Genomic DNA, 22,650 nt, shown 5'->3' with positions numbered 1-22,650 from the left:
AGTGCGGAGCGCCTCCGTGATACAGAGAAGAGCAGTCTCAGTTGAATGACTAGTCTTGAAACCTGACTGATTTGGATCAAGAAGGTCATTCTGAGAGAGATAGCGGGAGAGCTGGCCAAGGACGACACGTTCAAGGGTTTTGGAGAGAAAAGAAAGAAGGGATACTGGTCTGTAGTTGTTGACATCGGAGGGATCGAGTGTAGGTTTTTTCAGAAGGGGTGCAACTCTCGCTCTCTTGAAGACTGAAGGGACGTAGCCAGCGGTCAGGGATGAGTTGATGAGCGAGGTGAGGTAAGGGAGAAGGTCTCCGGAAATGGTCTGGAGAAGAGAGGAGGGGATAGGGTCAAGCGGGCAGGTTGTTGGGCGGCCGGCCGTCACAAGACGCGAGATTTCATCTGGAGAGAGAGGGAGAAAGAGGTCAGAGCACAGGGTAGGGCAGTGTGAGCAGAACCAGCGGTGTCGTTTGACTTAGCAAACGAGGATCGGATGTCGTCGACCTTCTTTTCAAAATGGTTGACGAAGTCATCTGCAGAGAGGGAGGAGGGGGAGGGGGAGGGGGATTCAGGAGGGAGGAGAAGGTGGCAAAGAGCTTCCTAGGGTTAGAGGCAGATGCTTGGAATTTAGAGTGGTAGAAAGTGGCTTTAGCAGCAGCGACAGAAGAGGAAAATGTAGAGAGGAGGGAGTGAAAGGATGCCAGGTCCGCAGGGAGGCGAGTTTTCCTCCATTTCCGCTCGGCTGCCCGGAGCCCTGTTCTGTGAGCTCGCAATGAGTCGTCGAGCCACGGAGCGGGAGGGGAGGACCGAGCCGGCCTGGAGGATAGGGGACATAGAGAGTCAAAGGATGCAGAAAGGGAGGAGAGGAGGGTTGAGGAGGCAGAATCAGGAGATAGGTTGGAGAAGGTTTGAGCAGAGGGAAGAGATGATAGGATGGAAGAGGAGAGAGTAGCGGGGGAGAGAGAGCGAAGGTTGGGACGGCGCGATACCATCCGAGTAGGGGCAGTGTGGGAAGTGTTGGATGAGAGCGAGAGGGAAAAGGATACAAGGTAGTGGTCGGAGACTTGGAGGGGAGTTGCAATGAGGTTAGTGGAAGAACAGCATCTAGTAAAGATGAGGTCGAGCGTATTGCCTGCCTTGTGAGTAGGGGGGGAGGTGAGAGGGAGAGGTCAAAAGAGGAGAGGAGTGGAAAGAAGGAGGCAGAGAGGAATGAGTCAAAGGTAGACGTGGGGAGGTTAAAGTCGCCCAGAACTGTGAAAGGTGAGCCGTCCTCAGGAAAGGAGCTTATCAAGGCATCAAGCTCATTGATGAACTCTCCGAGGGAACCTGGAGGGCGATAAATGATAAGGATGTTAAGCTTGAAAGGGCTGGTAACTGTGACAGCATGGAATTCAAAGGAGGCGATAGACAGATGGGTAAGGGGAGAAAGAGAGAATGACCACTTGGGAGAGATGAGGATCCCAGTGCCACCACCCCGCTGACCAGAAGCTCTCGGGGTGTGCGAGAACACGTGGGCGGACGAAGAGAGAGCAGTAGGAGTAGCAGTGTTATCTGTGGTGATCCATGTTTCCGTCAGTGCCAAGAAGTCGAGGGACTGGAGGGAGGCATAGGCTGAGATGAACTCTGCCTTGATCGGCAGTTCCAGAGGCTACCGGAGACCTGGAACTCCACGTGGGTCGTGCGCGCTGGGACCACCAGATTAGGGTGGCCGCGGCCACGCGGTGTGGAGCGTTTGTATGGTCTGTGTGTAAGATATAACATTCCTATCAGGGTAGGATATAACATAACATGTGTAAGATATAACATTCTTATCAGGGTAGGATATAGCATAACATGTGTAAGATATAACATCCTTCATCAGGGTAGGACATAACATAACATGTGTAAGATATAATATTCCTATTAGGGTAGGATATATCGTAACGTGTAAGATATAACATCCTTAATCAGGGTAGGATATAACATAGCGTGTAAGATATAACATTATCATCAGGCCAGGATATAACATAACATGTGTAAGATATAACATTCTAATCAGGGTAGGATATAACATAACATGTGTAAGATATAACATCCTTCATCAGGGCAGGATATAACATAACATGTGTAAGATATAACATTCTAATCAGGGTAGGATATAACATAACATGTGTAAGATATAACATCCTTCATCAGGGCAGGATATAACATAACATGTGTAAGCATACCCATAAGATGATGCAGTGATACTCAGGGAGGTCTTGTGTTGGATTTGCCCCAAACATAACGCTAAGTATTTAGAACAAAAGGTGAATTTCTTTGCCACATTTTTTGCAGATTTACTTCAGTGCCTTGTTGCAAACAGGATGCATGTTAAATATTTGTATTCTGTACAGGCTTCATTCTTTTCACTCTGTCATTTAGGTTAGTATTGTGGAGTAATTACAATGCTGTTGATCCATCCTCAGTTCTCTCATATCAGATCCATTCAACTCTGTAACTGTTTTAAAATCACCGTTGGCCTCATGGTGAAATCCCCATGGGCGGTTTCCTTCCTCTCCGGCAACTGAGTTAGGAAGGAAGCCTGTGTCTTTGTACTGACTGGGTGTATTGACACACCATCCAAAGTGTTATTCATAAATTCACCATGTTCAAAGGGAAATTCAATGTCTGCTTTTTTTGCAAACAAAGTGAGTTCATGCAACTTATTATGTGACTTGTAAGCACATTTTGACTCCTGAACTTAGTTAGGCCATAACAAAATGGTTGAATTCTTATTTCAGCTTTTCATTTTTAATTAACTTGTAAACATTTCTAAAAACATAATACCACTTTGACATTTAGGAGGGTATTGTGACATTTTATTGTGACATTTAGGAGGGTATTGTGTGTATGCCAGTGACAAAAAAAAATCTAAATGTAATAAATAGTAAATTAAGGCTGTAACATAATAAAATGTGTAAAATGTCAAGGGTGTGAATACATTCTGAAGACACTATGTCTAGCTATAGCATCCACACAACAGTGAAAAGCACTGTAGTCTGACAAACATGTATCATGGTCTATCAAACATTTACATAACCATGGTGCTTTTAACAATTGACAAATGTATTTTGGTAATGGACAGGAATCACTATAAATAAACCCCATTGCACTAAAGTGCTATTGTGACTACAGGATCTACATTTTAGGAAAGTGAAAATCAGGGCCTATTACATTAAAGTTTCAAGTGTCATAAGCACGATGAAAATCTAACTCACCAAAACTCTAACAATAAAACACAACAAGCCTGAACTATCCTCTACCCAACAGACAGACATGTCTCCTTCTCTACACTATCCTCTACCCAACAGACAGACATGTCTCCTTCTCTACACTATCCTCTACCCAACAGACATGTCTCCTTCTCTACACTATCCTCTACCCAACAGACAGACATGTCTCCTTCTCTACACTATCCTCTACCCAACAGACAGACATGTCTCCTTCTCTACACTATCCTCTACCCAACAAACATATCTCCTTCTCTACACTATCCTCTACCCAACAGACATGTCTCCTTCTCTACACTATCCTCTACCCAACAGACAGACATGTCTCCTTCTCTACACTATCCTCTACCGAACAGACATATCTCCTTCTCTACACTATCCTCTACCCAACAGACATATCTCCTTCTCTACACTATCCTCTACCCAACAGACAGACATGTCTCCTTCTCTACACTATCCTCTACCCAACAGACAGACATATCTCCTTCTCTACACTATCCTCTACCCAACAGACATGTCTCCTTCTCTACACTTTCCTCTACCCAACAGACAGACATGTCTCCTTCTCTACACTATCCTCTACCCAACAGACAGACATGTCTCCTTCTCTACACTATCCTCTACCCAACAGACAGACATGTCTCCTTCTCTACACTATCCTCTACCCAACAGACAGACATGTCTCCTTCTCTACACTATCCTCTACCCAACAGACAGACATGTCTCCTTCTCTACACTATCCTCTACCCAACAGACAGACATGTCTCCTTCTCTACACTATCCTCTACCCAACAAGACATATCTCCTTCTCTACACTATCCTCTACCAACAGACAGACATGTCTCCTTCTCTACACTATCCTCTACCCAACAGACAGACATGTCTCCTTCTCTACACTATCCTCTACCGAACAGACTCTCACCCAACTACCCAACAGACATGTCTCCTTCTCTACACTATCCTCTACCCAACAGACAGACATGTCTCCTTCTCTACACTATCCTCTACCCAACAGACAGACATATCTCCTTCTCTACACTATCCTCTACCCAACAGACATGTCTCCTTCTCTACACTTTCCTCTACCCAACAGACAGACATGTCTCCTTCTCTACACTTTCCTCTACCCAACAGACAGACATGTCTCCTTCTCTACACTATCCTCTACCCAACAGACATATCTCCTTCTCTACACTATCCTCTACCCAACAGACAGACATGTCTCCTTCTCTACACTATCCTCTACCCAACAGACAGACATATCTCCTTCTCTACACTATCCTCTACCCAACAGACATGTCTCCTTCTCTACACTTCCTCTACCCAACAGACAGACATGTCTCCTTCTCTACACTTTCCTCTACCCAACAGACAGACATGTCTCCTTCTCTACACTATCCTCACCCAACAGACAGACATGTCTCCTTCTCTACACTATCCTCTACCCAACAGACAGACATGTCTCCTTCTCTACACTATCCTCTACCCAACAGACAGACATGTCTCCTTCTCTACACTATCCTCTACCCAACAGACAGACATGTCTCCTTCTCTACACTATCCTCTACCCAACAGACAGACATGTCTCCTTCTCTACACTATCCTCTACCCAACAGACAGACATGTCTCCTTCTCTACACTATCCTCTACCCAACAGACAGACATGTCTCCTTCTCTACACTTTCCTCTACCCAACAGACAGACATGTCTCCTTCTCTACACTATCCTCTACCCAAAGACAGACATGTCTCCTTCTCTACACTATCCTCTACCCAACAGACAGACATGTCTCTCCTACACTATCCTCTACCCAACAGACAGACATGTCTCCTTCTCTACACTATCCTCTACCCAACAGACAGACATGTCTCCTTCTCTACACTATCCTCTACCCAACAGACAGACATGTCTCCTTCTCTACACTATCCTCTACCCAACAGACAGACATGTCTCCTTCTCTACACTTTCCTCTACCCAACAGACAGACATGTCTCCTTCTCTACACTATCCTCTACCCAACAGACAGACATGTCTCCTTCTCTACACTTTCCTCTACCCAACAGACAGACATGTCTCCTTCTCTACACTATCCTCTACCCAACAGACAGACATGTCTCCTTCTCTACACTATCCTCTAACCAACAGACATGTCTCCTTTTCTACACTATCCTCTACCCAACAGACATGTCTCCTTCTCTACACTATCCTCTACCCAACAGACATGTCTCCTTCTCTACACTATCCTCTACCCAACAGACAGACATGTCTCCTTCTCTACACTATCCTCTACCCAACAGACATGTCTCATTCTCTACACTATCCTCTACCCAACAGACATGTCTCCTTCTCTACACTATCCTCTTCCCAACAGACAGACACGTCTCCTTCTCTACACTATCCTCTACCCAACAGACATATCTCCTTCTCTACACTATCCTCTACCCAACAGACAGACATGTCTCCTTCTCTACACTATCCTCTACCCAACAGACAGACATGTCCCCTTCTCTACACTATCCTCTACCCAACAGACAGACATGTCCCCTTCTCTACACTATCCTCTACCCAAGAGACATGTCCCCTTCTCTACCCAACAGACAGACATGTTTCCTTCTCTACACTATCCTCTACCCAACAGACAGACATATCTCCTTCTCTACACTATCCTCTCTTCAACAGACAGACACGTCCCATTCTCTGCTTGGAACCCATCTTCCATCCTGAGCTATGGGACTGAAATAATGTCATGGGGTCAGGCTGCACCATGTTCCCATTGTTATTACCAGTTGGTCCCATGTGACTGACACACACACACACACACACACACACACACACACACACACACACACACACACACAGCAGTTGGTCCCATGTGACACACACACACACACAGCAGTTGGTCCTATGTGACATACACAAAGACAGACACACACACACAGAGAGAGCTGTGGGTCCCGTGAGACCGTTACCCATTTATCTGGGCACTGCCCTCCCTTGCTCTCCCACTAGAGAACCACCTACCCATGACACTGTGTCACTCACATTGCCTCATTCAACTCCCATACGTCATCAGGTCACTCTAGTTCAATACTAATATATCTTTCTCCAAAAAAAAGGTTGCTCAAAAATGTTGAATTAAAATGTTGATTGACCTTTTCCACCTCTTTGTCCACCTCTATGTCCACCTCTATGTCCACCTCTATGTCCACCTCTATGTCCACCTCTATGTCCACCTCTATGTCCACCTCTATGTCCACCTCTATGTCCACCTCTATGTCCACCTCTATGTCCACCTCTAAGTCCACCTGACTCAGAGAAGAGAAGACATTTGAATGTGTTGACTGGCCTGAACTTTACCCTTCATATCCTCTGAGTACTATTGCCTGAGACAGCAGAAACAATAGCTCTAGAACAGGGCCTGAATCCCCCATCCTAAATGGTAAGTACCTATAAAATATTATACGTTGCCATCACTTTGTCATGATCACCAGAGAACAGTTTAAAAGGGAGAAAATGTATACATTCTTTAAAGAAATGTTAATAACCAACTAATATCATTACACAGATCTGAGGTAGTGATGGGGGGGAATTGATACAGTTAAATATAGTGATCTTATTTTTGTTCAATATTATATCGATATTTGACTCCAAGTAAACCGCTAGCAGGCTGTACCTGCGCCCAAACGCCGGTATTTTTCATCCTATAGCTTGTTCTCCGTTTTATTGGTAAAGGTACAATATGCTGAAATCACTCCGCCATTTCCTGGTTGCAAAAATTCTAAAAGTCCGTCCAATTTCCGTCCAATGTGACAAAACAACCAGTTATTGTGTAGAGAATCATTGTACCATCTAAACCGCTGTGAAATATATTTTCCATAACCAAAAATATTGTATTTTCAGCTGTTTGAAGCTAGTGTACAAAACGGAAAGTGAAAGACACAAAAACGAAACTTTTGAATGGGAAACATATAAATAGTGCACATAGAACAGATCTACTGCTTTTTAGACTTGCTTTCAATGAGAACAGATCTATAAAGCATATTTCTATGTGAATTTGGTCGGGTCGTCCAAAAAGTGACATATTGCAGCTTTAAATACTGAGCCAACATGTTTTCAGCACTTTTATTTTCATGCCCAGCTGTCTAAAACACTGCATCTCAGTGCTAGAGGAGTCACTACAGACCCTGGTTCAATTCCAGGCTGTATCACGACCCGGACGTGATTGGGAGTCCCATAGGGATACAATTGGCCCAGCGTCGTCCAGGTTAGGGTTAGGCCGGGGTAGGCCGTCATTGTAAATAAGAATTTGTTCTTAACTGACTTGCCTAGTTAAATAAAAAATAAATAAAAAATGTCATACCTCTGCAGCAGAACTATGGTGAGCAATGTTTGGAACATGAAATAGCAATATCAAATTTGAATCGCAATACACATAGAGTTGTGAGTTGTGAGAATCGCACCTATCAGCACCTAAGTATTGTGATAATATCGTATTGTGAGGTCCCTGGCAATTCCCAGCCCTCATCTGAAGTATATAAAGGAAAATAATGAGCTATTATTAAAGATGCTTCCTGTCCTGAGCTTATTAGAAGCAACAGCATAGCAGACTCTTTTATCTAGGACCTTTATTATTTTTGACCCTTATTTAACTAGGCACCTACATTCACAGTAACACAGTACATTTACATTTTAGTCACTTAGCGGAACGATTTACGGGAGCAATTAGGGTTAAGTGCATTGCTCAAGGGCACATCGGCAGATGCTTCACCTAGTCAACTTGGGAATTCGAACCAGCAACCTTTCGGTTATCGGCCCAACACTCTTAACCACTAGACTACCTGCCACAAACCTGGTGTTGCTAGCTAAGCCCCTTGCTCGAACTCTGGTGTTGCTAGCTAAACCTCTTACTCTAACCCTGGTGTTGCTAGCTAAGCCCCATGCTCTAACCCTTGTGTTGCTATCTAAGCCCCTTACTCTAACCCTGGTGTTGCTAGCTAAGCCCCATGCTCTAACCCTGGTGTTGCTAGCTAAGCCCCATGCTCTAACCCTGGTGTTGCTATCTAAGCCCCTTACTCTAACCCTGTTGTTGCTAGCTAAGCCCCATGCTCTAACCCTGGTGTTGCTAGCTAAGCCCCATGCTCTAACCTGGTGTTGCTATCTAAGCCCCTTACTCTAACCCTGGTGTTTCTATCTAAGCCCCTTACTCTAACTAACACACTGGGTCATCAGGATGCGTAGGTCACTGGATCACGTCGTCCGGGTTTAGCCAGGGTAGGCCGTCATTGTAAATACGTTTTTTTTTATCACATTCATCCCTGCCATGTCTCAACCACATCCTGAATATACTGCCATGTGTCTCAACCACATCCTGAATATACTGCCATGTGTCTCAACCACATCCTGAATATACTGCCATGTGTCTCAACCACATCCTGAATATACTGCCATGTGTCTAAACAACATCCTGAATATACTGCCATATGTCTCAACCACATCCTGAATATACTGCCATGTCTCAACCACATCCTGAATATACTGCCATGTGTCTCAACCACATCCTGAATATACTGCCATGTGTCTCACCTGCATCCTGAATATACTGCCATGTCTCAACCACATCCTGAATATACTGCCATGTGTCTCAACCACATCCTGAATATACTGCCATGTGTCTCACCTGCATCCTGAATATACTGCCATGTCTCAACCACATCCTGAATATACTGCCATGTGTCTCAACCACATCCTGAATATACTGCCATGTCTCAACCACATCCTGAATATACTGCCATGTCTCAACCACATCCTGAATATACTGCCATGTTTCTCAACCACATCCTGAATATACTGCCATGTGTCTCACCTACATCCTGAATATACTGCCATGTGTCTCACCTACATCCTGAATATACTGCCATGTCTCAACCACATCCTGAATATACTGCCATGTCTCAACCACATCCTGAATATACTGCCATGTCTCAACCACATCCTGAATATACTGCCATGTGTCTCAACCACATCCTGAATATACTGCCATGTGTCTCAACTACATCCTGAATATACTGCCATGTGTCTCACCTGCATCCTGAATATACTGCCATGTCTCAACCACATCCTGAATATACTGCCATGTGTCTCAACCACATCCTGAATATACTGCCATGTGTCTCAACCACATCCTGAATATACTGCCATGTGTCTCAACTACATCCTGAATATACTGCCATGTGTCTCAACTACATCCTGAATATACTGCCATGTGTCTCACCTGCATCCTGAATATACTGCCATGTGTCTCACCTACATCCTGAATATACTGCCATGTCTCAACCACATCCTGAATATACTGCCATGTGTCTCAACCACATCCTGAATATACTGCCATGTGTCTCACCTACATCCTGAATATACTGCCATGTGTCTCACCGACATCCTGAATATACTGCCATGTTTCACCTACATCCTGAATATACTTTCATGTCTCACCTGCATCCTGAATATACTGCCATGTGTCTCACCTGCATCCTGAATATACTTCCATGTCTCACCTGCAGACGTAGTCCTCTCCTTGGACTAAACAGCTGGCGTTGTTGTGGCAGGGCGAAGGGCTGCACGGGCCTCGCTGCCTCCTGCACTGTGGGCCTGTGGTGCCATCTGAACACTGCCAGACTGAGGCTGCACACTCAGGAGAGGTCTACACACACACACACACACACACACACACACACACACACACACACACACACACACACACACACACAAAACAAACACACACGTTTGCACGCACAAGCGCACACACACATGACGAAAAAGGCCTGAAGTCAGCTTGAGAAAACACACTTAAATTAAAGGTAAAGACAGTATTAGTGGAGACAGATCACTCTCCCTAGCAGAACAAGACAGTGTTAGTGGAGACAGATCACTCTCCCTAGCAGAACAAGACAGTGTTAGTGGAGACAGATCACGCTCCCCAGCAGAACAAGACAGTGTTAGTGGAGACAGATCACTCTCCCCAGCAGAACAAGACTGTTAGTGGAGACAGATCACTCTCCCTAGCAGAACAAGACAGTGTTAGTGGAGACAGATCACTCTCCCCAGCAGAACAAGACAGTATTAGTGGAGACAGATCACGCTCCCCAGGAGAACAAGTCAGTGTTAGTGGAGACAGATCACTCTCCCCAGCAGAACAAGACAGTATTAGTGGAGACAGATCACTCTCCCTAGCAGAACAAGTCAGTGTTAGTGGAGACAGATCACGCTCCCCAGCAGAACAAGTCAGTGTTAGTGGAGACAGATCACTCTCCCTAGCAGAACAAGACAGTGTTAGTGGAGACAGATCACTCTCCCCAGCAGAACAAGACAGTGTTAGTGGAGACAGATCACTCTCCCCAGCAGAACAAGACAGTGTTAGTGGAGACAGATCACTCTCCCTAGCAGAACAAGACAGTGTTAGCGGAGACAGATCACTCTCCCTAGCAGAACAAGACAGTATTAGCGGAGACAGATCACTCTCCCTAGCAGAACAAGACAGTGTTAGTGGAGACAGATCACTCTCCCCAGCAGAACAAGTCAATGTTAGTGGAGACAGATCACTCTCCCTAGCAGAACAAGTCAGTGTTAGTGGAGACAGATCACTCTCCCTAGCAGAACAAGACAGTGTTAGTGGAGACAGATCACTCTCCCCAGCAGAACAAGTCAGTGTTAGTGGAGACAGATCACTCTCCCCAGCAGAACAAGACAGTGTTAGTGGAGACAGATCACTCTCCCCAGCAGAACAAGACTGTTAGTGGAGACAGATCACTCTCCCTAGCAGAACAAGACAGTGTTAGTGGAGACAGATCACGCTCCCCAGCAGAACAATCAGTGTTAGTGGAGACAGATCACTCTCCAGCAGAACAAGACTGTTAGTGGAGACAGATCACTCTCCCTAGCAGAACAAGACAGTGTTAGTGGAGACAGATCACTCTCCCCAGCAGAACAAGACAGTATTAGTGGAGACAGAACGCTCCCCAGGAGAAGTGTTAGTGGAGACAGATCACTCTCCCCAGCAGAACAAGACAGTATTAGTGGAGACAGATCACTCTCCCTAGCAGAACAAGTCAGTGTTAGTGGAGACAGATCACTCTCCCAGCAGAACAAGTCAGTGTTAGTGCCAGACAGATCACTCTCCACAGCAGAACAAGACAGTGTTAGTGGAGACAGATCACTCTCCCCAGCAGAACAAGACAGTGTTAGTGGAGACAGATCACTCTCCCCAGCAGAACAAGACAGTGTTAGTGGAGACAGATCACATCCAGTATTAGTGGAGACAGAAGAACAAGTCAGTGTTAGTGGAGACAGATCACGCTCCCCAGCAGAACAAGTCAGTGTTAGTGGAGACAGATCACTCTCCCCAGCAGAACAAGACTGTTAGTGGAGACAGATCACTCTCCCTAGCAGAACAAGACAGTGTTAGTGGAGACAGATCACGCTCCCCAGCAGAACAAGACAGTGTTAGTGGAGACAGATCACTCTCCCCAGCAGAACAAGACTGTTAGTGGAGACAGATCACTCTCCCTAGCAGAACAAGACAGTGTTAGTGGAGACAGATATCTCCCCAGCAGAACAAGACATTAGTGGAGACAGATCACGCTCCCCAGGAGAACAAGTCAGTGTTAGTGGAGACAGATCACTCTCCCCAGCAGAACAAGACAGTATTAGTGGAGACAGATCACTGCCATGTGTCACTCTCCCTAGCAGAACAAGTCAGTGTTAGTGGAGACAGATCACGCTCCCCAGCAGAACAAGTCAGTGTTAGTGGAGACAGATCACTCTCCCTAGCAGAACAAGACAGTGTTAGTGGAGACAGATCACTCTCCCCAGCAGAACAAGACAGTGTTAGTGGAGACAGATCACTCTCCCCAGCAGAACAAGACAGTGTTAGTGGAGACAGATCACTCTCCCAGCAGACAAGACAGTGTTAGCGGAGACAGATCACTCTCCCTAGCAGAACAAGACAGTATTACGGAGACAGATCACTCTCCCTAGCAGAACAAGACAGTGTTAGTGGAGACAGATCACTCTCCCCAGCAGAACAATGTGTTAGTGGAGACAGATCACTCTCCTAGCAGAACAATCAGTGTTAGTGGAGACAGATCACTCTCCCTAGCAGAACAAGACAGTGTTAGTGGAGACAGATCACTCTCCCCAGCAGAACAAGTCAGTGTTAGTGGAGACAGATCACTCTCCCCAGCAGAACAAGACAGTGTTAGTGGAGACAGATCACTCTCCCCAGCAGAACAAGACTGTTAGTGGAGACAGATCACTCTCCCTAGCAGAACAAGACAGTGTTAGTGGAGACAGATCACGCTCCCCAGCAGAACAAGACAGTGTTAGTGGAGACAGATCACTCTCCCCAGCAGAACAAGACTGTTAGTGGAGACAGATCACTCTCCCTAGCAGAACAAGACAGTGTTAGTGGAGACAGATCACTCTCCCCAGCAGAACAAGACAGTATTAGTGGAGACAGATCACGCTCCCCAGGAGAACAAGTCAGTGTTAGTGGAGACAGATCACTCTCCCCAGCAGAACAAGACAGTATTAGTGGAGACAGATCACTCTCCCTAGCAGAACAAGTCAGTGTTAGTGGAGACAGATCACTCCCCAGCAGAACAAGTCAGTGTTAGTGGAGACAGACACTCTCCCTAGCAGAACAAGACAGTGTTGTGGAGACAGATCACATCCCCAGAATATACAAGACAGTGTTAGTGGAGACAGATCACTCTCCCTAGCAGAACAAGACAGTGTTAGTGGAGACAGCCATGTGTCTCCCCAGCAGAACAAGACAGTATTAGTGGAGACAGATCACTCTCCCTAGCAGAACAAGTCAGTGTTAGTGGAGACAGATCATCTCCCAGCAGAACAAGTCAGTGTTAGTGGAGACAGATCATCCAGCAGAACAAGACTGTTAGTGGAGACAGATCTCTCCCCAGAACAAGACAGTGTTAGTGGAGACAGATCATGTGTCTCCCCAGCAGAACAAGACAGTGTTAGTGGAGACAGATCACTCTCCCCAGCAGAACAAGACTGTTATGAGACAGATCTCTCCCTAGCAGAACAAGACCTGAGACAGATCACTCTCCCAGCAGAACAAGACAGTATTAGTGGAGACAGATCACGCTCCCAGGAGAACAAGTCAGTGTTAGTGGAGACAGATCACTCTCCCAGCAGAACAAGACAGTATTAGTGGAGACAGATCACTCTCCCTAGCAGAACAAGTCAGTGTTAGTGGAGACAGATCACTCTCCCCAGCAGAACAATCAGTGTTATGGAGACAGATCACTCTCCCCAGCAGAACAAGACAGTGTTAGTGGAGACAGATACTCTCCCCAGCAGAACAAGACAGTGTTAGTGGAGACAGATCCTCTCCCTAGCAGAACAAGACAGTGTTAGTGGAGACAGATCACGCTCCCCAGCAGAACAAGCCAGTGTTGTGGAGACAGATCACTCTCCCAGCAGAACAAGTCAGTGTTGTGGAGACAGATCACTCTCCCCAGCAGAACAAGCCAGTGTTAGTGGAGACAGATCACTCTCCCTAGCAGAACAAGACAGTGTTTGGAGACAGATCACTCTCCCAGCAGAACAAGACAGTGTTAGTGGAGACAGATCACTCTCCCCAGCAGAACAAGACAGTGTTGTGGAGACAGATCACTCTCCTGAAGAACAAGCCAGTGTTAGTGGAGACAGATCACTCTCCTAGCAGAACAAGACAGTGTTAGTGGAGACAGATCACTCTCCCTGCAGAACAAGACAGTGTTAGTGGAGACAGATCACTCTCCCCCTGGAGACAGATCACTCTCCCTAGCAGAACAATACAGTGTTAGTGGAGACAGATCACTCTCCCAGCAGAACAACATCCTGAATATACTCCCCAGCAGAACCAGTGTTGTGAGCTCACCTCCCCAGCAGAACAAGACAGTGTTAGTGGAGACAGATCACTCTCCCCAGCAGAACAGACAGTGTGGCTGGAGACAGATCCTCTCCCTAGCAGAACAAGACAGTGTTAGTGGAGAGATACTACTAGCAGAACAAGACAGTGTTAGTGGAGACAGATCACTCTCCCAGCAGAACAAGCCAGTGTTAGTGGAGACAGATCACATCCTGAAGATACAAGCCAGTGTTGTGGAGACAGATACTCTCCCAGCAGAAAAGACATGTGTTTCAGATCACTCTCCTAGCAGAACAAGCCAGTGTTAGTGGAGACAGACCTCTCCCCTGAATATACAAGCCAGTGTTAGTGGAGACAGATCACTCTCCCCAGCAGAACAATCAGTGTTAGTGTCGACAGATCACTCTCCTAGCAAACAAGTCAGTGTTGTGGAGACTCACCTCTCCCAGCAGAACAAGACAGTGTTAGTGGAGCCAGTGTCTCACTCTCCCCAGCAGAACAAGACAGTGTTAGTGGAGACAGATCACTCTCCCTAGCAGAACAAGACAGTGTTAGTGGAGACAGATCCTCTCCCTAGCAGAACAAGACAGTGTTAGTGGAGACAGATCACTCTTGTCAGCAGAACAAGACAGTGGTGAGACAGATCACTCTCCCTAGCAGAACTCCAGTGTTAGTGGGACAGTGGTGCCTCCCCAGCAGAACAAGACAGTGTTAGACTGAGACAGATCACACTCCCAGCAGAACAAGAGTGTCTGGCAGACACACACACACACACCCAGCAGAACAAGTCAGTGTTAGTGGAGACAGATCACACTCCCAGCAGAACACACAAACACACACACACAAGACAGTGTTAGTGGAAACAAATCACACTCTCCCTAGCAGAACAAGAAAGTGGAGACAGATCAAACAGAACTCTCCCCAGCAGAAAAAGTCAGTGTTAGTGGAGACAGTCCCCAGCAGAACAAGACACAGATCACTGAGAAAACAAGTCAGTGTTAGATGGAGACAGGTAAAGAACAAGTCAGTGTTAGTGGAGACAGATCACTCTCCCCAGCAGAACAAGACAGTGTTAGTGGAGACAGATCACTCTCCCCAGCAGAACAAGACAGTGTTAGTGGAGACAGATCACTCTCCCTAGCAGAACAAGACAGTGTTAGTGGAGACAGATCACTCTCCCCAGCAGAACAAGACAGTGTTAGTGGAGACAGATCACTCTCCCTAGCAGAACAAGTCAGTGTTAGTGGAGACAGATCACTCTCCCCAGCAGAACAGGTGAGTAAAGAACTGTAACAGTACAACGTTAGGGAGTGAAAGGGGATAGCTGCAGTGACACAGAGAGAAGAAGAAGTGTATCGTTTGTTTAATGTGACAAGGTGAAAGCTGTTCTTTGAAAACTATGCTTTTTATTTTGACTCCCTTTTTCTTTTCAATTTTGATCTTGTCTCATCGCTGCATTTCCCCAACGGGCTCGGGAGGCGAAGGTCGAGTCATGGGAGGGGAAACATGACCCACCAAACTGCACTTCTTAACGCCCGCTTAACCCGTAAGCCAGCTGCACCAATGTGTCGGAGGAAATACTGTTCAACTGACGACCGTCGTCCGCCTGCAGGCACCCAGCTCGCCACAAGGAGTCGCTAGAGAGTAATGAGCCAAGTAAAGCCCCCCCCGGCCAAACCTTCCCTAACCCGGACGACGCTGGGCCAATTGTGCACCACCCTGTGGGACTCCCGGTCAAGACCAGTTGTGAAACAACCTGGGATCGAACCCGGGTCTGTAGTGACGCCACTGCGATGCGGGGCCTTCGACTACAGCGCCACTCTAACTATGCATTTCATTTGTTAAATGTCATTTGGTTTTGTATTTTGTGCACACGTACGTAAAGAAATAGTGTCTTATAAGCCCATTGGGCAACAATTGGTGTTCGAGACTTAAATAAATAAATCGATCCATCATAGAGAAACTAAGAATAGATGGAGACAGCTAGGCCATTAGCTCGACTAGCGTACTCCAGCTCTCATCACATCTCATCAGGAATGATCTTGACAATAATAATATATCTGACTCAAGAGTCAGAGATGCTAAAACCAAGATCCTTAATCAGAGAAGATACTAATATTAACAGTTGCTTCGAGTCGCCAAGGCTCTCAGGTTGAAAGATGAGTTCATTTTCAGTCAGATGAAGTCCCTTATAGAGATGAGACTAAGGCAAAATCAATGTCAAACATATCAGGTTGACATTATAGTGCTGCTATGCTATCAACACTGGGCTCCCATTAATGTGACTGTGTTATGAAGGTTGTTATGTGTAATCCTGCATCACTCATTAAGGTGTTATAACTGGTTAAGAAAGCCTTACAGAACATTCTCCAGAGGGTTGAGAAACCCATTACAAATCAGTTATTGTCAAATCTGTGGCAAATTCCATAATGAAGTCACAAGTGAAGGTCACAAAAAGACAATTAGCCATTTTTAATATATTTTTCTCTCTCTGCTTCGCCTCTTGCATAATAGAGAAACTATTGGCACTCAGCAGTTGATGATTAAAACCCCTGTCCTGTATCACCGTAACATTTCATAGATAAAAGGCCTGAAATTGAAAACGGACTGTGGCCAACAGACGCCTCCATCTAGAACAAAAGAGCCCCTTTCATAACTGCAATTTCAATCTGCCTCTTAAAATATGCAATAGTTCATTCCAGTCTAATCAAAATAGCCACCACAAATAACCAGAGCCACCACCCTCACGCTTTCCTTCCCCAAGCCATGCTAAACCCCCCCATTGAAGGCAGAAATCGCTCTCCTTCCCCAAGCCATGCTAACCCCCCCATTGAAGGCAGAAATCGCTCTCCTTCCCCAAGCCATGCTAAACCCCCCCATTGAAGGCAGAAATCGCTCTCCTTCCCCAAGCCATGCTAAACCCCCCCATTGAAGGCAGAAATCGCTCTCCTTCCCCAAGCCATGCTAACCCCCCCATTGAAGGCAGAAATATTCATTGTTGTTCCAACCTTCAAAAGTACACTCCATCTGCTTCAAAGACTAAGATATTAATTTTCATGTGACATTTCCTATTAAATCAGGCTCTGAGAGGTGGAGGAGGCCTCAGAAGAATGAAGAAGGAGAAATGGGATACGTCCATAATGACATCTTATTCCCTCTATAGTGTGATACCTTGGGCCAGACTGCATGGGCTCTGGTCGAAAGCGGTGCACTATTTAGAGTGACATTTGGGACATAGAAATAGAGTTCTCACATGTTCCCCCAAGGAGCACGCCTTTTCCCGCTGACATTCGTATGAAAGGCAATTGATGTTAACGGGGGTGTCACAGCGGAGGCCCGTGAATCCCTCCAGACAAGCACAAGCATATCCAGCGACGCTCTCGGAGCTCTCCTCACACTCTCCGCCATTCCTACATGGGTTGGGATCACAAGATGTCCCACAAGGTGGACCTATGGATGAGAATGAACAGTTGGTTATTGGATAAGATTCCCAGAGGCGTTGAACTTCAATGAATATTTGACACGTGACAGCTCTCAGGCTGGATGTCAGAGATAGAGCAGAAGTGTCGGTCCAACAACCCATGATAACTCAGGACACCTGAAAACAATCGGAGAGGTCTCCACAGCTGAACTCGACAGTATTTGTTACAGCCACACAAACTTCACGGACACTGTTAGTTCAAGTCAGTCCGATTGAGAGCATGGCTCCAAAAAGAGCAAATGATTGTGATAATTTGTTGAGGAAAAACTTGATCTGTTCCTCACTTCAACAACTCTGATTTCAACATTTCATCTCACAGCAACATACAGTTTAAACCATGTAAATATAATTAATTATATTTCTATGGTTTAAACCACAGAGGCGGGAAATACAGCAAAAAAAACAGGATGAGGATGTGAACAGTACCTCAGTACCTGGTCAGGGATGTGAACAGTACCTCAGTACCTGGTCAGGGATGTGAACAGTACCTCAGTACCTGGTCAGGGATGTGAACAGTACCTCAGTACCTGGTCAGGGATGTGAACAGTACCTCAGTACCTGGTCAGGGATGTGAACAGTACCTCAGTACCTGGTCAGGGATGTGAACAGTACCTCAGTACCTGGTCAGGGATGTGAATAGTACCTGGTCAGGGATGTGAACTCAGTACCTGGTCAGGGATGTGAACAGTACCTCAGTACCTGGTCAGGGATGTGTCAGTACCTCAGTACCTGGTCAGGGATGTGAACACTACCTCAGTACCTGGTCAGGGATGTGAATAGTACAGTACCTGGTCAGGGATGTGAACAGTACCTCAGTACCTGGTCAGGGATGTGAACAGTACCTCAGTACCTGGTCAGGGAGAACAGTACCTCAGTACCTGGTCAGGGATGTGAACAGTACCTCAGTACCTGGTCAGGGATGTGAACAGTACCTCAGTACCTGGTCAGGGATGTGAGTACCTCAGTACCTGGTCAGGGATGTGAACAGTACCTCAGTACCTGGTCAGGGATGTGAACAGTACCTCAGTACCTGGTCAGGGATGTGAACAGTACCTGGTCAGGGATGTGAACAGTACCTCAGTACCTGGTCAGGGATGTGAACAGTACCTCAGTACCTGGTCAGGGATGTGAATAGTACCTCAGTACCTGGTCAGGGATGTGAACAGTACCTCAGTACCTGGTCAGGGATGTGAACAGTATCTGGTCAGGGATGTGAACAGTACCTCAGTACCTGGTCAGGGATGTGAACAGTACCTCAGTACCTGGTCAGGGATGTGAACAGTACCTCAGTACCTGGTCAGGGATGTGAACAGTACCTCAGTACCTGGTCAGGGATGTGAACAGTACCTCAGTACCTGGTCAGGGATGTGAACAGTACCTCAGTACCTGGTCAGGGATGTGAACAGTACCTCAGTACCTGGTCAGGGATGTGAACAGTACCTCAGTACCTGGTCAGGGATGTGAACAGTACCTCAGTACCTGGTCAGGGATGTGAACAGTACCTCAGTACCTGGTCAGGGATGTGAACAGTACCTCAGTACCTGGTCAGGGATGTGAACAGTACCTCAGTACCTGGTCAGGGATGTGAACAGTACCTCAGTACCTGGTCAGGGATGTGAACAGTACCTCAGTACCTGGTCAGGGATGTGAACAGTACCTCAGTACCTGGTCAGGGATGTGAACAGTACCTCAGTACCTGGTCAGGGATGTGAACAGTACCTCAGTACCTGGTCAGGGATGGATGTGAACAGTACCTCAGTACCTGGTCAGGGATGTGAACAGTACCTCAGTACCTGGTCAGGGATGTGAACAGTACCTCAGTACCTGGTCAGGGATGTGAACAGTACCTCAGTACCTGGTCAGGGATGTGAACAGTACCTCAGTACCTGGTCAGGGATGTGAACAGTACCTCAGTACCTGGTCAGGGATGTGAACAGTAGTACCTGGTCAGGGATGTGAACAGTACCTCAGTACCTGGTCAGGGATGTGAACAGTACCTCAGTACCTGGTCAGGGATGTGAACCTGGTCAGTACCTCAGGGTACCTGGTCAGGGATGTGAACAGTACCTCAGTACCTGGTCAGGGATGTGAACAGTACCTCAGTACCTGGTCAGGGATGTGAACAGTACCTCAGTACCTGGTCAGGGATGTGAACAGTACCTCAGTACCTGGTCAGGGATGTGAACAGTACCTCAGTACCTGGTCAGGGATGTGAACAGTACCTCAGTACCTGGTCAGGGATGTGAACAGTACCTCAGTACCTGGTCAGGGATGTGAACAGTACCTCAGTACCTGGTCAGGGATGTGAACAGTACCTCAGTACCTGGTCAGGGATGTGAACAGTACCTCAGTACCTGGTCAGGGATGTGAACAGTACCTCAGTACCTGGTCAGGGATGTGAACAGTACCTCAGTACCTGGTCAGGGATGTGAACAGTACCTCAGTACCTGGTCAGGGATGTGAACAGTACCTCAGTACCTGGTCAGGGATGTGAACAGTACCTCAGTACCTGGTCAGGGATGTGAACAGTACCTCAGTACCTGGTCAGGGATGTGAACAGTACCTGGTCAGGGATGTGAACAGTACCTCAGTACCTGGTCAGGGATGTGAACAGTACCTCAGTACCTGGTCAGGGATGTGAACAGTACCTCAGTACCTGGTCAGGGATGTGAACAGTACCTCAGTACCTGGTCAGGGATGTGAACAGTACCTCAGTACCTGGTCAGGGATGTGAACAGTACCTCAGTACCTGGTCAGGGATGTGAACAGTACCTCAGTACCTGGTCAGGGATGTGAATAGTACCTCAGTACCTGGTCAGGGATGTGAACAGTACCTCAGTACCTGGTCAGGGATGTGAACAGTACCTCAGTACCTGGTCAGGGATGTGAACAGTACCTCAGTACCTGGTCAGGGATGTGAATAGTACCTCAGTACCTGGTCAGGGATGTGAACAGTACCTGGTCAGGGATATGAACAGTACCTGGTCAGGGATGTGAACACTACCTCAGCACCTGGTCAGGGATGTGAACAGTACCTCAGTACCTGGTCAGGGATGTGAACAGTACCTCAGTACCTGGTCAGGGATGTGAACAGTACCTCAGTACCTGGTCAGGGATGTGAACAGTACTTCAGTACCTGGTCAGGGATGTGAACAGTACCTCAGTACCTGGTCAGGGTTGTGAACAGTAACTCAGGACCTGGTCAGGGATGTGAACAGTACCTGGTCAGGGATGTGAACAGTACCTCAGTACCTGGTCAGGGATGTGAACAGTACCACAGTACCTGGTCATAGAGTTCTGTTCAAGTTAATAACATTATCCCCTACTAGTCCTACGTGTGAATCACACACTCATTAAAGAAAGAGTGCCTTCCTTTACTCAGTGTTTTATTGGGTTTGATGATGGTGTTTTCAAACACATGAGCAATCCTGAAGTATCTCATGTATATATTTGTCTTCATGTGAATACAAGGCTCCATGGCTCTCTCTCTCTCTCTCCTTGACTCTAATTAATAATCATCTGCTTTTCCTGGACTCACTCACTTGTTCCTTGAGCAAGGTCTCCCTACACTACACTGTGGTATCATCCCAAATGGCACCCTATTCCCTATATAGTGCACTACTTTTGATCAGGGCCCTATGTGACACTATATAGGGAATAGGGTGCTATTTGGGATGCAAGCCTCCCTATACTGTATCATCTCTCCTATGCACTTCTTCCGTCTATTTTGGAACGCACAAGTGAATCTGAACTCCACACCAATTCCCACAACCCAAGAGAAGAACCAGGAAGTTGGCTTTTCATCTCAGTATAAAAGACAAAAGAGAATGAATTTTCAAGCATGCAACCAAACCACTAAACCTCACGCAACAGCTCCTATGTTTACTCATAAGAAAACTAGGCTATATTCGTTGTGTCAAATTGGCCCTCCTAATGATGCAACTTTCTCTGGCACAAAAAGTCAGAGAAGAGGAGCTGGAAACACAAACTGTGTGGTTGGTATTCTCCTTTTCTCTTTAATATTTTTCCCTCCTTTTCAATGCTTTTATTGTTATTGTGTTCTGTTCTAATTAGCAAATAGACCTTTTAAAGTAAATCGCAGTCTTCTCCAAGTACCTGTACCATTGATGTCCTCCTATTGTATGATCGACATAACAACATGAATAAGACATAGAAATGAAAATATATATCCCCTCAGGGCATAAAATGATTCAACTGCTTATTGGCATTAGGATTCTGTCAAACACTGTTGGACATTGTACAGCTCTTGATATCTCTGTTGATGTTTCCTGTCCTGAGACTGAAAACACAACAGGTATCATGCTGTTTCTGTTCTTTTGTTTGGTCTACATATCATCATCCCCATACTACCAGGGGAGAATGCAGAACAAACATCCCAAGCTGCTTAATACATTATTACAGTCGAGAAAAAGGAAATCAGTTGGCGGACTGCCACCACCATCTTTAATATCACAATGGACTTTTAACTGGGAGAGAAAGATGAAGTATGACTGGTCAAACTGTCGACAGGAAGATATAAGAAAGGTCCAGAATTGACTGGAACATCAACAGTCTACCTAGTACGAGTGGTCTCTTTTCAACATGGTCTCATTTCAATATGCCAAAATGGTGACATTTAATCATTGTGACCTACTTGTTGTGTGTATTTACTGAAATGTATGTGTAACTAATAGATGAGCGCACACACACATTTTTAAATGTATGTAAATTGTAAAGTCTGTTGTCTGTAATGTATTTTTCTTTATATGTCGGACCCAAGTAAGACTAGCTGTCGCCATTGGCGTCGGCTAATGGGGATCCTTATGAATCAAAAAATACATCAGCTGAGCTAACCTTTTACACTGAACAAAAATATAAAACACAACACGCAACAATTTCAAAGATTTTACTGCGTTACAGTAAAATCAGTCAATTGAAATAAATTAATTAGGTCCTAATCTATGGATTTCACATGACAGGGAATATGGATATGCA

At 46.1% G+C, this 22,650-nt stretch overlaps 1 long non-coding RNA gene across 1 annotated transcript in view; it reads right to left on the bottom strand.

The window, feature by feature from the left end:
* Nucleotides 1-9,806: 9,806 nt before the first annotated feature.
* The window catches only part of LOC135573657 (uncharacterized), a 30,027-nt gene continuing 17,183 nt past the window's right edge, over nt 9,807-22,650 (bottom strand). Inside the window, exons 2-3 of the long non-coding RNA XR_010464808.1 lie at nt 17,428-17,624; nt 9,807-9,941 (exon numbers count right to left, since the gene is read on the bottom strand). This is a non-coding gene — a long non-coding RNA (uncharacterized LOC135573657). The remainder of the gene's footprint in view (nt 9,942-17,427; nt 17,625-22,650) is intronic.

This window comes from Oncorhynchus nerka, linkage group LG10 (genome assembly GCF_034236695.1).
Source record: "Oncorhynchus nerka isolate Pitt River linkage group LG10, Oner_Uvic_2.0, whole genome shotgun sequence".
Lineage (NCBI taxonomy): Eukaryota > Metazoa > Chordata > Actinopteri > Salmoniformes > Salmonidae > Oncorhynchus > Oncorhynchus nerka.
The sequence above is the reverse complement of the archived record's forward strand: the minus strand, read 5'-3'. Positions and strand labels throughout refer to the sequence as shown.